Source organism: Silurus aristotelis (genome assembly GCF_946808225.1).
Source record: "Silurus aristotelis genome assembly, chromosome: 14".
Lineage (NCBI taxonomy): Eukaryota > Metazoa > Chordata > Actinopteri > Siluriformes > Siluridae > Silurus > Silurus aristotelis.
Window position 1 is genome coordinate 25,265,008 of NC_139587.1, and position 11,564 is coordinate 25,276,571.

Below are 11,564 nucleotides of genomic sequence, written 5' to 3' on the forward strand. Positions count from 1 at the left end.
TGGTGTTAGTCCAGGTGCCCTACTTCCTGTTTTAATCTTAAGAAGTGAGTTGTGTGTATCTCATTAGTGGTCTAGTGGTTAGGATGTGGCGCTCTCACCGCTGCGGCCCGGGTTCGATCCCCGGCCAGGGAACCAACCCCAGCCACTCTTAGTGCCGGTCCCAAACCCGGATAAATGGGGAGGGTTGCATTAGGAAGGGCATCCAGCGTAAAACATGTGCCAAATCAAACATGCGGATGGTCCGCTGTGGCGACCCCTAATGGGAGAAGCCCAAAGAAAGACTTTTCTATTGTGTGTATCTCATGAGCATGCCGAAATGGCAGAGCTCAATAAAGTCTACACTACATTGTTGATGAGGTTTATTTCCTGCTAATAGTTTCTGCTAAAACCTCATCCTGTCAGTCTTAAGGATCATTTTTCAGGTTAAATTTGCAAATTTACTATAAACGTGTGGCTTTCTATCAGACAGAAAAACATTTCATACTCCACATGTGGAAGAAGAAAATGAAGTTAAAAACATGGCCGTATGAAGGAAAGGGGAGTAATTAAATTATTAGAAAGCCAATTTTGTTCCAGTGATATTGAATTCCAGTGAAATTTAAACACAGGTAATGTGCTTCAGATCAACCTACATCCATATTTCAGATTAATGACTAAATTTAAAAAAAAGCATTAAAAAATATAGTATTTGTAAAATGATTATTTAGAAAAATGTGATATAAAATATAATTTAAAAAGTATAATCCTTTTTTTTAAATCCTTTTTTAAATGATTCTCATGCTGGAATCAATTTTTTCTTGACTCATCCATTATCAGTTCTACAAAATATACATTAAATCCCAAGACAGTCACTCAGTCCTAGCTGATACCCTCACCCCTATTAAATAGTTGTATTATTCAACAAGTCAAACAGGAAAATCGCATTATCATCATCAAATTAATGATATGTGAAGATAATGAAAAGACGAAATGTATGTACTGTCATTCTGTTTTTAAAGATATTGTAACATTGGCTGAAAAGTTTTATTTTGAAAGTACAAGCATGTATTGAATTATAGTCTGAATTTAAATGATGTATTATAAAATAAATCTTAAGTCAATATTATGGAACCCGAAGTCCAGTATCTTAAAAGATTGCATCCTATCCAGGATTGAAAATATGCTATGAACTTTTAAATCCCTCCACCAGAGGGCAGCACCAGTCTTTGCTTTATGTTCTCTTTTTTCAGTAATTCACTTTTACTTTGGCAGTGATGGAGCGTGCTTTCTCCAGTCTCTCTTACCTTAATACCTCCTCATTCCACCTTAAACACTTTTCTCAGCCGTCTTCAGCCTGGGGCTGTTGTCCACTTTTGAGGTTTCTGTGAAGATATCACCCTACTGAGTTTTTCCCCCGCAGGACCTTAGCGAGCCTCTAACAGCTATACCTGCAAACGCGTCAGACTTCATTAGGCCGACTGCTAGAGCGCAGCAGCTATCTGTTTCTGGGCTCGAAAAGAAATGTCCCCTCCTGGAGTTCGAGGCTGCTGCAGGATGCAAAAACCTGGTCACCTCATTCCATTTTCTGTCTCTGCAAGCAAAAAATCACCTTCCACGAGCAACCCAGTAGGTATCGCCCGATGAAAGAAAATGAGGCGTGTTTGTTTTCCCTGTTTCTTTCACAGGCTTAAAGAGAAATTCATAGCTATTCGTTCAAAAGTAGTGAAAATCTACAACGTAAAATATTCAACTTAATTCCCGCTGAGAATCCTATTGAGGCATGCTAACTGAAATGCAAAGCTTGAGCCTTATTTACACTGTGAGACATTGTTAGAGAACCAAATGATCAGGAAAATGTGCTGTTAGAAGATCTACAGCTAGTTCTTAATGCAAGTTGTTATAAATATGCAAATTGATCCATGCCTCTCATCTCTCGCTGGAGTCCTACAAGACTCCTTTTCTGAAGTTGTGCATTTTATTGGATACAACGAACCGTCTCTGCTAATTGTTGTAAATGTTAATGTTCCGTCCTCTTGTCCTTCTGCATTCCTGGCCACAACCTTGAGCAAGACTCCTGTGGTTACACCATGCCAGGCGTTGTCCACTGGCAGACTATGGTCCGGTCGTGGCCCAGTGTAAATCTGGCGGCAGGGGTGGGGTGGCTGGAGGGGCGTGTGGGTGGGGGATTGGCTGTGGTTCAATGTCACTGTTTTTTAAGTTTTCAGGCAACAACTTGCCCTCTGTTGCAAATTCTCTACTTTATCCAATCACATACTTTTATGCAAATGATTTAGCTGAAGGTAGATTATTGGAACGGCTCAAGTCTGAAGATGTTTTTCAATGTTTTCTTTTTGACATTTGTACCAGGCCTTTTCTTGGAATTGGGAATTTATTTCACTAAATGTGATCCTGGTCTTGATTGGAGAATCTGTAAAAGTAATAATTGTGTTTTGACAAGTTGCACAAGAGGCATTTCCTCTCCGTTTTCAGCCAAATCATTTGTCCAACACATAAATGAGGCAAAATCTGAATGAAGACTTGAACCTAAACTATATTGCAAAAGTTTGCAGACACCTAATCATTTGTATGGTATGTATTTTTTGAGCATCACATTCCACTTTTGTTTCCGATTTGCTCTCATAAAGCCCTCCACTCTTCGAGTGGGCTTGTTGAGATTTGTGCTCATTTGGCCATGAGGGTGCTGATGTAGTTAAAGTGAGGAGGTCTGGGGTGCAGTCAGTGTTCACATTCAGTGTTCACAGGGGCATTGTCATGTTGGAACAGGTGTGGATCTCCTAGTTAAAGTGAAGGGAAAATGTCATCCTACCGCATCTAAAGATAGATAAAATTCTGTGTCTCCAACTTCGGGGATGTTTGGGAAAAAAGCCACATACAGGTGGAAAAGTCCAGTTCCAATACTTTTGTCCAGATAGTGAATGATCTTGCTCTTGATTGAGAGTCAGGAAAAGTAATGATTGTGTTGTGTTTGACTTGTTTGACAAGAAGTTTTTCACTTTTCTTTTTCAGCCAAATCATTAGTCCAACACATGAATGAGGCCAACTGTTTAAAATAAAAGTCTTGAATTTGGCTTAACTCCCTCAAACTCTTGACTTGGTCTTACAACATTACACAAAAAGATGGATAAATCAGGCCCATAGCTTGCTGCTACTGTACTTACATGTGGGCACCATTTACATTAGTGCATAAGTTAGTCAGATAAATCACTTTTAGCAAACTAGCTGACAATCTCATGCAGCAGAGTGGTGAACTGAGTCACGTTCTTGTGTCCTGAACAATAAAGATCATCGGTTATTTGTGAGGGGTTCCTGTGTAAGTTCTCCTTATGCTAATTAGCATTTCCTAACATTAAGCTGGTCGGTTTCCTTTGTGTCTTATGGTTACCACATGGCTAAAAATATAATGTGCTTGTGAGAGGTTCCAGCTGCCTGTGGCTCAGTAAATCAGTTTTTTACAAACACTGGAAATTTAGCACCGTTAGCAAAATTTGCTCCATATATTGTTCTTTGGCGTTAGATTTAAACACCCAAGAGAGGTTAATCATTCAAATATACAGTAGTTAGGCTGCAGAAATGATTATTCGATTCAGTTGTCACTTAATTATCTACCTTTTCTTTTAATCCACTAGAACCTATAAAGATCTGCCTCTTAAAGCTTTCGCTTCATCTTTCAAATTTGTTCAGTTGAAGCTGCTTGTCATCATGTGGAAGAGTCGTTGGTGGTTTGGAAGCCTTTCAGACACTGCTGGCTCAGCTGATAGATGGCTTCCTGGGAGGCCTGATGTAACAGGACATGTTTAATCGTCTCTCACAGTAATTAATGTGTGATCACTGCAAGGCAAACAAATCGGAATTGATCTGCGGTGCTCAGAGAAAGATCCATGTGGCTGGACTTCAGCTTAGCCAAGGACCTTGGGTTGTAAAATAGCTCTTAAAAATGAGTCAAACCCTGACAGCAGCACAAGAACGATGTAAAGAGTAAGAGTGTGTATATATGGCAGTTTGTTCATGTGTATGTAATAAACGTATGACCTAGCATCCCCCAAAGCAAACGTTGTAGCCTTGGGATATGATAGTCTATGGCTCTTGAAATGCAGGTGGTGTATTAAGCGAGAGGCTGTGTGTTGTTTTTTTTTTCCCATGCCTCATGGGAGGCGGACATTTGCATTTAATAAGGCTTTGTGGGTTCTTTGTTTTCCTCACTTCAGAGATTTCTCAGGATGCTTGGAAGCTCATTTGCTGCCATATGAGGTTTACTGTCCTTTCATAAGCAACGATTCCTGTCATAATTTATTCTGTCTGCAAGTTATTAGCATTAGATGTGTATGTCCGAGCCAGGAGGCACCGGTGATACTCGGGTTGCACCTGTGTAAGAATTAAAATTCAGAATTTTTTATTTTGTGCATGATAAAAAAAATCCTATCATTGGACCTGGATCAAAGTGGCACACTTGGCTAGATGTAAAATGGAAAATTTTGCAAGACTGTAATCACTGAAATGCATGTAATCGCATGCAAATGTACAAAAAAACATGATGGGTTGCTGCTGAAATTAAATGCACATGCATATACGCAATCGAGCCTCATTGCATTGGCAAAGGTAGTCCGATATGCAAATATTTGTAGTAAAACCAGTCAATAAACATCAAAAGCAGGTAGTTGGAGGTTAAAATTTGGGCATTATAGCGTACTGAACTATTTTGAAATTGAGTATTTTTCCAGTATTTGATGAACTTGCTCAATGCAAAACACAATTTATTAGGCCAATTAGGCTAACTAAGGGAATTTATGATTGCAATTAAATGAAGTAAACATGTAAATATAGTTTTAGTAAAGTATATGTATATACAGTGGAACCTCAATACTCGTGACCTTGACACTCGCGACCTTGATAGTTTGCGACTCATTTGGAACTCGCAAAAATCTGCTCGTTTCCGCGAGTGGCTCGAAAGTTCGGAATTACAATTCAAAACAGAGTTTGTACTTCCTTTTCGTTCGGCTTCTCCCATTAGGGGTCGCCACAGCGGATCCTCCGCATGTTTGATTTGGCACATGTTTTTACGCTGGATGCCCTTCCTAACGCAACCCTCCCCATTTATCCTGGCTTGGGACCGGGACTGAGAGTGGCTGGGGTTGATTCCCTGACTGGGGATCGAACCCGGGCCGCAGCGGTGAGAGCGTCGCACCCTAACCACTAGACCACCAGGGAACCAAAACAGAGTTTGTACTAATACTACTAATTACATAAAAAAACTTTTTTATTATTGTTTTATTCATTTAAAGTAGTAAATAAAAAATTTCTGACAAGTAATTTACAATGTTTGTTGTGTTTACAGTACATTGAAAAAGGAACCATCAAAAGGAGAGAGTCAAAACCTCGTCATTTTCTGTTACTCGTGTCGGGTCATAGAACGTAACCCCCGCAAATATCGAGACCCTTTTCCCGGATTCAGCCACAGGCAATTGCCTTTCCTATGAAGGTTTTTCCCAGAAAACCTCATACTGTACATTCCCTAGATATGCTCTTTTTCAAGGTCTGTATAATTCCTTTTAGCCTGTCTGTCTAGTTACAGTATTTAAACATACATTTCTTGCTCTGTTTTTGCCATATTGCAGTTTGACCCCTGTTTATGCAATCCAATTTTTGGATCATGTGCAATAAATTGTTTTGACATTAAATGCTTGCCTTGAATCCAGAAACTGTGTAAAAAAAAATATAGAACATTTACCGGGAAAGTTGTGGTCAAGTGCAGGGTGTAATTTATAGGAAGAGTTGCAGAGAATGAGAAGGAAATTACTGATTGTCTACACTTATTTGTAATTAATATGAGGAGCCTATGTATACCCTGTGTGTCCCGCAGAAAAGCTAGGTAACAGTGTCCTGCTGAGCCTGTGCACTGACTCGGCGGGAGTGTTTCCTGTTCTGTTTTCATTTCGTTTCTTATGAGTATCTCGGGACAGAAAATCATGAAGAAAAAAAAGCAATAATGAAACCGTAAAAAAAAAAAAAAGATTCTGTGCTCAGCTGAACTTCAGTCAGTTGCATGATAACGAGTAGATCCACAACGGATCATAAAAAAAAAAAAAGGAAGCAATGTAAAGCTTTAATTAAAGTATGCATAATTGTAAAGTGGCAATGCTGTGACCCAAAAGCTGAAGCTCTGGGTGTGTAGGAGTGATCTGGCTCGGGTGTAGGATTGTAAGAAGCTTAGTGGGATGAATGGCAGGGTAATAATTAAAGACAGACAGCAAGGGAAAGAGACTAAGAAGAAATCCAATGTGTCAGCAGTAGCCATTTCTCTGGTTAATCTTAAACTACTGCATCAGTACTGAAGTACCTTTTTCCAATTTCTTGCTTAAGCAACCTATTTGCTTTTTCATTGTTCTTTTTTTTTTAGGTAAAAGGATTTATTAAAAAAATTCTAGACTAATATATTTATATTTTTTCTCCAAAGCATAGCCCACATGCAGTCATCAGTCAATGGGCCTTGACTCAAAAAATTAACTGACTCTTTGTCAATTAAGCAGAATAAGTAACATGCTAACATCAGCTAACTGTTAACTTTAGCGAACGATACTAAAGGGACATCTTTTACCACTCAGTCTGCAAGTGAAACTGTTAAAACAACCATGAAGCATGTGCTTAGAGTACCTGGATAATACTAAACACTCAAGATTTATACTAAATGTGGCAAAAAAAGAAGCTGGTGGATGGTTTGTTTATTTATATTGTAATCATTGCTTTAATAATATCTCTATATAGTTCATAACGTGGTTGGTGGATCTCAAGCATGAATTACTCTGTGTGAACTTTTGCATTGTCACACATGGGTTTTCTCTGGGATTCCTCCAAACATGTTGGTTAGTAGTTGATGCTAAATTGCTATTCTGACCACATGCGTTCCCACGTCTGCGATTTCATCATAGACAGCACTAGAACAAAGAGCAAACGTGAAATACTGCATTGAACTGGGCAAATCTGCCACAGAGATGTTTGACGACATAATTTGGACATACGGTGATATTGCAATAAATAGTTTGAGGTGTTTCGAGTGGCACGCGAGCTTCAAGAGCGAAAGGACATCGCTGGAAGACGACGAGAGATCAGAAAGGCCTACAATGAGCTCAACCCTTGAACATATTGAAACTGTTCGGCAACTCGTGCATGATGATCGTCGGAGAACAATCCACATGAGCTCACTTTCGCCATCCACCATACTCACCAGATTTGACTCATAAGCACTTTACCCTCTTGCTGACGATGAAGATCCGGCTCAAAGGTCGCCGTTTTGACACAATTGCGTAGCTCCAGTGCGAATTGCAGAAGGTGTTTGACACGCAGATGACTTCCAGGACACATTCCAGAAGTGGAACACTGGGAGGACTGCATTGCTGTGCAAGGGGACTATTCTGAATCTGATAGTGTGTATAGATAATTAAAGTACTTTCATGTAAACAGAGCCTGACTTTTTGATTCCACCTCATACATGGTGCCCTGGAGTCCCATTTATGGTTTATTCCCAACTTGTATTCTGTGTTCCTGGAATAAAATCTGGATCCACCATGACCCTGACAAGGATAAATCAGTTCGTAAAGTTGATTAGCTTCAAAGTTCCAGTGTATATCTGTCAGACATTGAACCTGTCTTGACTGATTTACTGCACTCAGAAAAGTATAAGCTAGATTCTTATTTACCGCCGATCCATTTAGTTAACTTTATATTTAAATTTCAGGTCTTAATTGTTAATGAAATTTCTTCTCCCTCGGTAGGCCACAGCACAGGTTAATGATCTTCTTCACATAGAAACAGCCATCAAACCTCCCTGTTGCCCCATAATACACCTGCTTTGCTATCTTAAGCAGATCACAGCTGAAGGGCCATTTGCACGAGTAACACGAGCGCTAAGCTCCGCCGTGGACACCTTGTTTGGGCCGAATTAATTTTGTTTAGATTGCCTCCGAGGACGTGGTATTGAAGTCTTATCTGCTAATAAGAAACCAGCACTGTAATTACAGTTTAATGTACCTGGCAGAACTAAGATTCTGATTAAATTGTAATGAGCAGAGAGGATCAAATGAAGGCGCTCTGGAAGAGGCGAGGGAGGAAAGGAGAGAGAGAGAAAGACGAGAGGAAACTTCGGGGAGGAAAAGACAGATGGAGGGAGGAGGAGGAGTGAATCGAGTGTGTTGTCATAGGACGTTTCTGCAAATCAGACCTTCATATCAAGCGGAAAGGAATTAATTTGGTTGACAGCCTGTTTTCATGAGTTTCTCAGCTTCTTAGGTATATAAGGACATTTTTTTTGCACACTGTGGGACTTGCTTTCTTGGGAAATATGTCATTCATCATATCAGATTTGTAGTCTTGGCATCCTGACAATGAAGAGTCTAATTTTATTACAATGTTTTCAATGTCCTATTCATTCATTCAATGTAGAGAAGACTTTATAGAGAAGACATTTTGGACAGTATTTGACAAACGTTAGTGTTTGTGGCATGTGATTTCTTTTCTTGAAGTTCCATTCTTTTTCAGGTTTTTTTTAATACAGAATTCATTATTTTGATTAACACTCATAATAAAGTCTAAAGCCAGAGGCAACAGTGGTAAAGCAGAAATGAAAACGGGCTCAAAATCTAACCCGTTGTCTACTGAGTGACATCGGATATTGGGATTATAAATCATAAAAGAGTAATACGTTACTTGGTGTTTTGAAAGACTATTCAGTATGAACAGATTGAAAGAAGAGTCTTGGGACAGACAGCAGCAGTTCTTAGAAACAAATCTACAGCACTGAGGTGAAATATTCTACTGAAAAGACGTCTTGGGCAATACAAACTTTTTCTATCTTTCCCTGAAAGACTATTTTGCTTGCAAGTGTCCTCGGGACACTTATATGATGTTTATACATGGCTCTGCCTACCACATTCATGTTAATGGAACCCAATTCAAAATGCCCATGTTCCTGTAAATGTGTGCCTACGTCTAATCTCCTTTGAGAGCTTCCTAATCGCTTCTTCTGAGGACGCCGGACGCTCGGTGGGTGTTATGTTGGATGATCAGTTATCATTCTCTGGAGATGTTAGCAGTCTTGTTCAGTCATCCAGGTTTCTCTCTGAGGTTTGGAGAATTTTTTTCCCTCTAAGAATTTAACTTCATTCCCGTCTGGTGTTCCTACATGTGCTGTTGGGTCCTTCCTAACTAACCAATTCAGAATGCTGGTTTCAGTGTCACTGAATTCTGATACATACCTACGAAGACAAACAATTCCAACACCTTAATGATGAAAAGCCCACAAATCCCATGCAACACCATTTGAAAATTCAAATTCAAACACTTAGCTTAAAAAATGATATTTAGGTAGATATGTCATGGCTTCTTGGCCCCATTTTCACTCCATAACTTGGGTTTCTATCTGTGTGGCATTCCTGCTTAGGTTTCCTCTGGGTTCTCTGGTTTCCTTAAATTTCCCAGAAACTTGATAGGTAGATTGCTGACTTTGGAATGGCACTAGATTTAAATTAATGTATGGACGCATGTATGTAATGGTGGCTTGATTTTTTTTTATTAACTCCTAACCTGAAACCTGTGCATCAGACTCACACAGTGTCTTCACCATACCTTTTACCCAGTATTCCTTAGATATGCTTCAGATCCCCTTCTACTCTGACCACAATAAGCTTACTGAAAATTAATGACATAGAAAAGGACATAGAAAAAAAATAGCATCAGGACAGCAATCCGTTAAAAAGGTTGTGTTTAGAGTTAAAACAGATGTGTAAAGAAGAAGGTTCAGATGCTGAATTTCCAACATTTTTTAATCATTACTGTAAGCATCCAAAAGGCGCTAAAGCAATTTATATATATATATATATATATATATATATATATATATATATATATATATATATATATATATATATATATATATATATATATATATATATAAGATCACCAATAGGAAATGTAGTGTTTGAGATACAGTGTGTATATTTATATATATATATATATATATATATATAAATATACACACTGTATCTCAAACACTACATTTCCTATTGGTGTAAATTTCAGTTTTTTCTTTGTAACCTTGTCCTAAGGGTATAAAGGTTTTTAGACCGAACTGTTTGCATCTCTTAACTGACTTCTGTTTAGTGTCTTGGCTGCATGCACTGTAAATGTAAATGCGAATGTTAATGTATGCAAATGTTTGAATAAAAATTACTATTTTTCATCTGTATGCATGTACCTGATTTGCTGCGTCCGTACGGGATGCAAATACAATGCGCCAAGGAGATTCTTTTAACGTTTATTCTTTTAAGGTTTTGAAGCAATGCGGCATCATCATTCTGACAGCTAGAGATACATCCTGCCATCATGAGGAGAGCCTATTAATGTGACAGCTACGGCCATTTAAATATTGATATATGGAGTATAAAGTGTGCTGTTCTGGCCATTTTTTTCCTATTTTTTTCTTTTTTTAAAGGCTTGAGCCAAGCATTATTTTTCACTTTTATAAATCAAATGCTGCTGAAGTTTAATTAGTTGAAATATGCTGAGTTTTAGGAAAGTGGTAGCTTATTGGTTAAGGTGTTGGACTTCTAAATAGAAGGCAGACCTCCCAAAGAACTGAACTGCTCAATTATATAACTGTACCTTGCTCTGGATTTGGAGGTCTGCCAAATGAAATCAATTCAAATGGTTTTAAGTTGAGGTAGAATCTAAAATCAGTGACTGACTTTACTGAGAAACTCTAAATAAAAATTGAAATGGTATTTTAATGTAACAGTTGAATTATACAATATACACTGTGCAAAATGTCAATAAAAACAAAATGCAATAATTTGCAAATCTTATAAATCCATATTCTACTCACAAATAAACAAACAAAACATATCAAATGTTAAAACTGAAAATATATGCCTTTTTACGGAAAAAATTTCATTTTGAATTTAATATCTGCTATATTCAGGAAGTATATAAATTTAGATGGTGGTTAATAAAGGGCAAAAATCACAAAATATAATATAGTGTCATATTTATAGATATTTTCCCCAGAAAAACTGAAAATATATTTAAAAAGTACAGGACAAATCATATTTTATCATATACGGTTTTCGTAGTAATATCTAGGAAGGAACCACCTGTTTGTTATGATGTTCAGCTTTTCATGAAAAGTTCATCAGTTAAATGCCCTTGTAAGTGTATCTGCGACCGAATCAATTTCTTTACCTCTGTCAGCCATTGTGGAATAAATAAACAGCTATTAAATCCACACAAATATAATTTATCTTGTGCAGTTTGCTACAGATCCAGTTTGCGAGAGTGACTAGTGCGCTCTCTGACCATCCCATGCAGTGTTGAGGTATATTTTGGTTTGTATTTTTAAAAAATAAATCAAATTAATAAATCAAATAAATCAACTGTTCTCTTTATAAATGTATTTTTCCACTAACGTGTGTATTGGTGTTGAGGACTGGTGCATCTTTGAGCCTACGTTCAATATGAGTCAAATACTCAAGTACTGCTCAAATCAGATACTCTGAGACTTTAAGTCGTCATGTTAGAAT